At 39.3% G+C, this 8,065-nt stretch overlaps 1 pseudogene across 1 annotated transcript in view; it reads left to right on the forward strand.

Annotated features, from left to right (window-relative positions):
• The window catches only part of LOC308338234 (large ribosomal subunit protein uL18-like), a 112,195-nt pseudogene extending 104,719 nt beyond the window's left edge, over positions 1-7,476 (forward strand). The window contains exons 5-6 of the transcript in view: positions 5,435-5,558; positions 7,348-7,476. The product of the transcript in view is annotated as a large ribosomal subunit protein uL18-like (transcript). The remainder of the gene's footprint in view (positions 1-5,434; positions 5,559-7,347) is intronic.
• The last annotated feature ends 589 nt before the right edge of the window (positions 7,477-8,065 follow it).

Raw genomic sequence — 8,065 nt, forward strand, 5'->3', positions numbered from 1 at the left:
ATTGTTAGTACTATATAAGTACTTGATATGTGATTTCCAATTAAATCCGATTTTTCTATTTCCAATTCAATTCAATTTTCAATTAAAAGTGGCATACAAAAATGGGATTGGGATTCAGAGATATTAATGCATATCTAGTGAATTTTTTTTTTTAAAGATCTTATTTATTTGACAGAGAGAGACAGGGAGAGAGGGAACTCAAGCAGGGGTAGTGGGAGAGGGAGAAGCAGTCTTTCCACTGAGCAGAGAGCCAGACATGGGGCTCCATCAATCCCAGGACCCTGGGATCATGACCTGAGCCTAAGTCAGATGCTTAACCACTGAGCCACCAAGGTGCCCTGTGAAATCGCTTTAAAATGTTGCTCCAGAATCTTAATTATCACATGGAACAAAATCTCCCCAAATGCTATTCAAGTACATTAAGAGGAAAAGCAAACAAACCATTTTAAAACCATAAATGGTAATGTTTCAGGAGTCCTGATTCATATGCAATTGGAACTGGTAGTTGTATAGTCAAAAGGCCTATTAAAAGGGAAACCAAATAAAATATGACTTGTATGCCCACTGCACTTTAGAAAGTAAGCCAAGCAAAAGCAAGCACAGGAAGGAAATAACCGAAATAGAATAGAAATAAATGAAAGAGAGAAGAGAAAAACAAAAGAATAACTTAATGAAAACATGTCATTCATTTGAAAATATCAATAAAACCAACAAGCCATTAGTGAGACAAGGAAAAAAAAAAAACAGAGAGAGAGAAACTCAAATGACTAAAATCAGGACCAAGAGGAAACATCACTACTAATCCTACAGATTTAAAAAAAAGGATTATAATGGAATACTACGAACAAGTCTATGCAACTAACATAGAAGATATGGACAAATTCCTAGAAAGATACAAAGTACTGAAATTGACTCAAGAAGAACAGGATAACCTGAATAGACCTAACATAAATCAAGACATTAAATCAGTAATTTTAAAAATTTGAGAAAACCTGAAGCAAGCTGCAGATTCAGTGCAACCTCTATCAAAATCCCAATGGCATTTTTCACAAAAATAAAACAATCCTAAAATTTTGTATGGAACCACAAGGCATCCCAAATAGCCAAAATAATCTTGAGAAAGGACAAAGTTAGAGGCATCGTGCTTCTTAATTTCAAACTATATTACATACCTGTAGTAATCAAAAGAGTATGGTATTGGCACAAAAACAGATAAATGAAGGGAAAAGAACAGAAAGCCCCCAAATAAACCCACATATATAGTTGATTAATTTAAAACAAAGGAGCCAAGAACACATGATAGGGAAAATAGTCTCTTCAATAAATGATGTTGAGAAAACTGGACAGCCACATGCAAAAGAATGAAACTGGACCCCTATCTTACACCATCCACAAAAATCAACTCAAAATAGATTAAAGACTTAAATGCAAGACCTGAATCCCTAAAACTCCTAGGAGAAAACATAGGTGGTAAGCGCCTTGTTATCAGTCTTGGTGATGACTTTTTGGATTTGACACCCAAAGCAAAGGCAACAGAAGCTAAAATAAGTAAGTGGGACTACATCAAACTAAAAAGTTCTTGCACAGCAAAAGAAGCCATCAATAAAATGAAAAGGCAACCTATTCAATGGGAGAAAATATTTGCAAATCATGTATCTGATGAGGGGGTTAATATTCAAAATATATAAAGAACTCACACAATTCAATAGAAAAAAAATTGATTTTAAAATGGGCAGAGGATTGGGGCACCTGGGTGGCTCAGTGGGTTAAAGCCTCTGTCTTCGGCTCAGGCCATGAGCCCCACATCGGGCTCTCTGCTCAGCAGGGAGCCTGCTTCCCTTCCTCTCTCTCTGCCTGCCTCTCTGCCTACTTGTGATCTCTGTCAAATAAATAAATAAAATCTTAAAAAAAAAAAAAATGGACAGAGGATCCAATTTGGTATTTTTCCAGAGGAGACAGGTGGCCAACAGGTACATGAAAAGATGCTCAATACTAATCATCAGGGAAATGCAAATCAAAACCATGAGATATTACCTCACATCTATTAGAATGGGTATTATCAAAAAGACAAGAGGGGTGCCTGGGTGGCTCAGTCAGTTGAGCATCTGCCTTTGGCTCAGGTCATGATCCCAGGGTCCTGGGGTCAAGCCCCAGATGGGCTGTCTGTGAAGTGGGGAGTCCACTTCTCCCTCTCCCTCTAACTGCCACTCCTGGCTTGTGCATGCTCACTCGCTCTCTCCCTCTCTCTTTAGAGAAAAACAAAAGACAAGAACAACTGTTGGTGGCAATATGGAGAAAAAGGAACTTGTGCACGGTTGGTAGGAATATAAATTGGTGGAAACAGTATTGAGATTTCTAAAAAAAAATTAAAAGTAGAATTACCATATGATCCAACAATTCCACTTCTGGATATTCAAAGGAAACAAAGACACCAATTCAAAAAGGTATCGGCACTCCCATGTTTATTGCACGTTTATTGCATTATTTATTTATAATAGCCAAGTATGGAAGCAAGCTAGGTGTCCACTGATAGATGAATGGGTAAAGAAAATGTGGTGTATATACACAATGGAATATAGGTCAGCCATAAAAAAGAACTCTTGCCAGTTACAACAACATAGGTGGACCCTGAAGGCATTACACTAAATGAAATAAGATAAAGCCAAGTACGTATGAACTGACTTCCATACGGAGTCCGAAAAGAAAACCCCCCAAAACAAAAAACTACACTGATAGATTCAGAGAACAGACTGGTGGTTGCCAGAGAACAAGTTGGAGGTTAGGGATGGGAGGTAGGCAAAATGGGTGAAGAGGTCAAAAGGTACAAACTTCCCATTATAAAAGAATTAAGTCACGGAGATTCAATGTACAGCATGGTGACTGTAGTTAATTAACACCATATTATTTATTTGTAAGTTGCTGAGAGATCTTTAGAGTTCTTCTCACAAGAAAAAACAATTACAGCTATGTGTGGTGATAGATATTAACTAGATCTATTGTGATCATTTCACAATGTATACAAATATCAAATTGTTATGTTGTATACCCGAAACTAATATAATGTCACATGTCAATTATATTCTAATTTTAAAAAGTTTGTAAGTCCTTCAAAACATTAAATATACTGTTACCATATAACCGAGCGATTCTGCTTCTAAGGTATATACCCAAGAGCAAGGGAAATGTATGTCAACACAAAATCTCGTGTCTGAATTTTAAGAGCAGCGTTATTCATGGTAGTTAAAATGAGGAAGCAATCCAAATGTTCCTGTACTGATGAGTGGATAAGCACCATGTACATCTATACAGTGGGCTCTTTGGCCATAAAAAAGGAATGAAGTATTGATACATGCTACAAACATCAATGAATCTTGAAAACGCTTTGGTAAGGGAATGAAGCCAGAGACAAGAAAATGGCATCCTGTAGGATTCCATTTACATGGAATGTCCAGAATAGGTAAACCTATAGGTACGGAAAGCAGATGGCTGGGGTCTGGGGGAGGGAGAGCAGAGATGGGATGGTAAATGGCTGCTAACGGGTATGAGGTTTCTTTTTGAGAGTGAAGATGTTCTGAAATTAGACTCATAGTTGCACTACTCTGTGGATATTTTAATCATCACTGAACTGTACACTTCAAATGGGTGTATTTTGGCATTTGTGAATTATAGCTCAATAAATCTGTTTTTTAAAAGAATACACGCTACTATTACAGATGACTTACTAACGTGACTTAACCACGGATGACGTTAACCTCATTCACCTAGCTGGTTTCACATTATAAGACTTTTCATCCCTCTCCATCCTCTAGCCATCAGAAGAAATGGGGAGAGGATTAACCCCCATTTCTGTGACAGGAGGAATACCTCCACAAGTTATCTGGAATTCTTCTCTGTAGGAGTTTTATTTCTCCGTTCTCACTCATTTTTATGTTTTTTTCAGTAGTTTATTTATCAGCCTAATCTCATGGGTATTTGTATTTTTTGCTTTGGAATATAATCCAATGCTACATTATTCGTTTCACTACTCAAATTGTTCCAGCTTTAGTCATGGGAACTCTTTCAGGTTCAGGCTTAAGTAATTATAAGTAAATTACTACTTTACAATAACAAGTAGCAGTGCTCTGGACATGCAAACAAACAGGCAGTTCAGAAGCCGGCCGTCAGTGAACAGAAGCTCACGTGTGCACTGCAAAGTAGCCTTTAAGCCGCAAGCATTTCATGGATGGTGGAATCAGCCAGGGTGTCCTACAGGAGTTGTGGGGAGGGCTGGCAATGAATCTGAAAGTCGATTTAAGAGCTTCAGCTCAAATGTTAACTCAAAAACAAAGCCTACCATGCAGAGAGAAAGTATCGAAACCCCCAAATGCAATTGTCCAATGTTTTCAAAGACATTTTGTTACTATCCAGGCAAAGAATCTTTTTTCTTTAAGATTTTATTTATTTGACAGAGAGAGACAGCCAGAGAGGGAACACAACCAGGGGCAGTGGGAGAAGGAGAAGCAGACTTCCCGCTGAGCAGGGAGCCCTATGTAGGACTCAATCCCAGGATTCTGGGATCATGACCTGAGCCAAAGGCAGATGTTTAACGACAGAGCCATCCAGGCGCCCAGGCAAAGAATACTGTGGTTTTCAAACAACACCCGCTTCCCGCACCCCCCACTACCTGATAGGAGATGACTCAGCATTGCAACAATCCAGACATGCTAATGAGACTTCTGAAAGGAATGCAACCTCTTTCTAGAGCTACAGAGGTTGTCTTGGGTGAAGAGCACAGCCTGGGCTGCAGCAAATTTATTGCTCTGTTCTGTTCCAAAGCACATTTCAGACCCACTCCAAGCTTTAAATGGCAACTTCTTAAAGAATCTAAGTAAATCTCAACATTTTGTTGACCTCTGATAGAGTCCCTTTTAGAGAATAGAAGAATCTATTCAGTTGTTTGTTTGACATGTTAACAGTAATGCTTTCATTATGACAGATGTCTATTCCAGGGGACAGATCTTTCGGGGCAATTACATTCTATTAGGAAAAATTACACAGAAATTTGAATTTCCAGTAACAAACATGGGAAAACAGAAAAGCATAATGAATTAAAATGTTATGTTGCTCTGGTTTTATAAATGTATGTTTAGGATAAAGCCCCAAGAAGCAACTGGCTTTCTACATATTCATTAACTCATTTGTGTATTCATTCACTCAACAAATAGTTACTGAAGATCAACTATATTTTAGAATTAGAATGCCTAGGATAGAAAATAGGGGAAAAAACGTAAGATATATTTTATTGTGATAAAGTCATAAAGTTATCGTGTCGGTGAGGACTCATGTCAGGGTTTAGTTTGGATGAGCAAGACTTCCCTACAGATGTGGCATTTTTATTAAATTTACAATATTAAACTATATTAAATTAATATTTAAATTTTTTATACATCAAAAGAACAAGAACCACTCAAGTGAAAGCCGAGAATGGTACCTTCCAGACAGAGAAGCAAGTGCCGAGGGCCTCAGCAAAGTGCATTGGTGGAGAATGGGAACAAGGATGGGGAGTGACGGGTAAGGAGGTCAGTCAGAGATGCAGGAGCCAGAAAGGTCAGGGATGAGAAGTCTCAGGCAATGAGTCTGAATTAAGTAAAAATCAAAGACCTTAGAAAGATATGATCTAGAAGTCCAATAATCTGCTTCCTATGTTGAAAAATTCTGCTTAAAGAGAACGCATTGTAAGAAAACAAGAAGAGATGGTAAGGATATCCATTTGGAGACTCACGTTAGTTCAGGCAGGAAAGTGGTGGTGGTTGGTGGGCGTTGCCTGGCAGCAAAAAAGAGGTACTGAAATTGAAAGCAAACACCCTGCTGATCAATGAGATGTGTAAAGAAGGCCAGGGGTCCTGAATTCAGGGGACAGACCTGGACCTTGTAAGGTTACAATTTATTCAACCAAAAATACAGAAAATATCAGAAGGGGGGGTGGTCACACAAACCATGGGTGAGGTAGAGTATCTTAGCCTAGATTTCCTAGCTACCTCAGAGAAATTTACAGTTTTGTTTTACTAAATGTCCACCATATTTTTCTTACTTGAAGGGAAGTAAGAGGCTTTATTTGAAAGTAGTTAATTTTCATCAGAAGCTGTACATTCATGAATGTGGGAAACAGGGAGATCAAAGCCAAATCTGTCTGGGCCAGGTTGTGTTCCCAACCCTGTCTTCCCACAGTTGAACAAAATCAGTTCTGCACTCCCCTGGGTGCATGAATAATGCTACTAAGTGCGTGTGGAACAGAGCAATGGACCGCCAACATGGCTGACCTTTCCTCTGTCGGTTCACCATAGAACAGTTCAGAGTGGGGGCAGCTCCTTCAGCCTCCTCACCGTCTCCCTTTGCTTATCCTTCCCACAGTGGAGCCTCACACAGTTCTGACAAGATCATTATTCTTAGGACACTTAAGAAAAAAATCTGCTAATACAGATGGTGTCTTTGAATAATAGGAGTTTGCATTCAGGACAGAATTTCAGCAGCAACAGAAATACGCCCCAGTAAAGCAAATGTTTTTAATGTATGCATTTGCACTTTTAATGGTCTTCTATAAAAAAGCAGCCAACTCCACCTACAGGGAGGTTCTTAAAGGCGTGGGCATTAATTTCCTATGGCTGCTCTGACAAATTACCACAGACTCAGGCAGCTTAAAACAACACGACTGTATCATCGAACAGTTCCAGAGGTCAGAAGTCTCAATTCAGTCTCACTGGACGAAAGTCAAGCTGTTGGCAGGGCTGCAGTGTTTCTGGAGGCTCTGAGGGGAATATCCCTTTCCTTGCCCTTTCCAGCTTCTAGAAGGACCTGCGCTCCTTGACCGGTGGCCCTTCCTTGCATCTCACCAACCTCTTGCTTCCATGGTCATATTGCTGGCTCTGGTCCTCCTGTCTCCTTTTCATAAGGACCCAGTGATTGTATGAGGCTCACTGGGATAATACAGGATAACCTCCCCCATCACAAGATGCTTCATCACCTCAGCAATGTCCCTTTTGCTGTGTAAGTTAACAAAGTCATGGGTTCTGAGGATTAGGACATGGACATGAGGGGAGTCAGGTGGCGGTTAGAATAACCCAGCCTACCATAACCTCTGTAGTCAAATTTCACATCCTGGTCTCTGCAATGTGCAATGAGGGAGGGAGAATACAACTGGTAACTCCTGACTTTAAAAAATAACTTACTAGAAGTAAAAATAAGAAAAACAAACAAGACATTTGAAAAAATGCCATCAAATTAGTAAAATCTCATTCAAGGCATCAACTTAATTTTGGCGGCTTTGACTGTCATAAGATTTATCATGGTCTTTTTGCTTCTTAAATGTAGGACTTTACAACATGGGGGAAAATGGAAGACTGTAAAGCCTCAGACAGTGATTATCTGCGATTCATAATAAACAGAGTACCAGATATGAATGCCAATGAAAAATACACAACTAACTATTTGATGGCGTGATGTTTTGGTCTCACTGTGGGTGCACTGGTGCTAAAAATGAAATTCATAATAAACAAGGTTCTTCCCGTATTTAAATTATCTCCAGATTAATTCAGGAGTCCCTTTAGGGCAGTTGAGCAGCTTTTCATTCTGCAAATACACTGCAGCTGGAGAATTAAGAGTATTAGAGGAAGGGGGTTTTAAAAAACTCATTGGAACTAGAACAGAAACTCTATTATGTTGCCTGGATGGTGGTTTATTTTTTAAATACTTCCATATCCATTGGTTCTTTTGTTTGGTTATTCGCACAAAAATATTTGAGCCCGCCCCTCCATATGCCAGGTGTGTGTTGTTTGAGGATCTGATAGGCCATTACATGAGGCATTACATGAGGTTCTAAGGGGGTCATTTTGACACCTAGGTTGACACTGGATAAAGGGAAGGAAGGACTAAATAGAGGAGACTGGTGTGAACAGTGTGATGTCTGTGTGTGACAGGTTACTCTCAACAGTAACAGGAATGCTTACTTAGGATCTAATGTACTCGCATCAAGAATCAGAAACCTAGAGACGGTTCCTTAGTATTTCAAAGGATGTGATCAGAAACCACC

The sequence above is a fragment of the Martes martes genome, assembly GCF_963455335.1.
Source record: "Martes martes genome assembly, chromosome: 2".
Taxonomy (NCBI): domain Eukaryota; kingdom Metazoa; phylum Chordata; class Mammalia; order Carnivora; family Mustelidae; genus Martes; species Martes martes.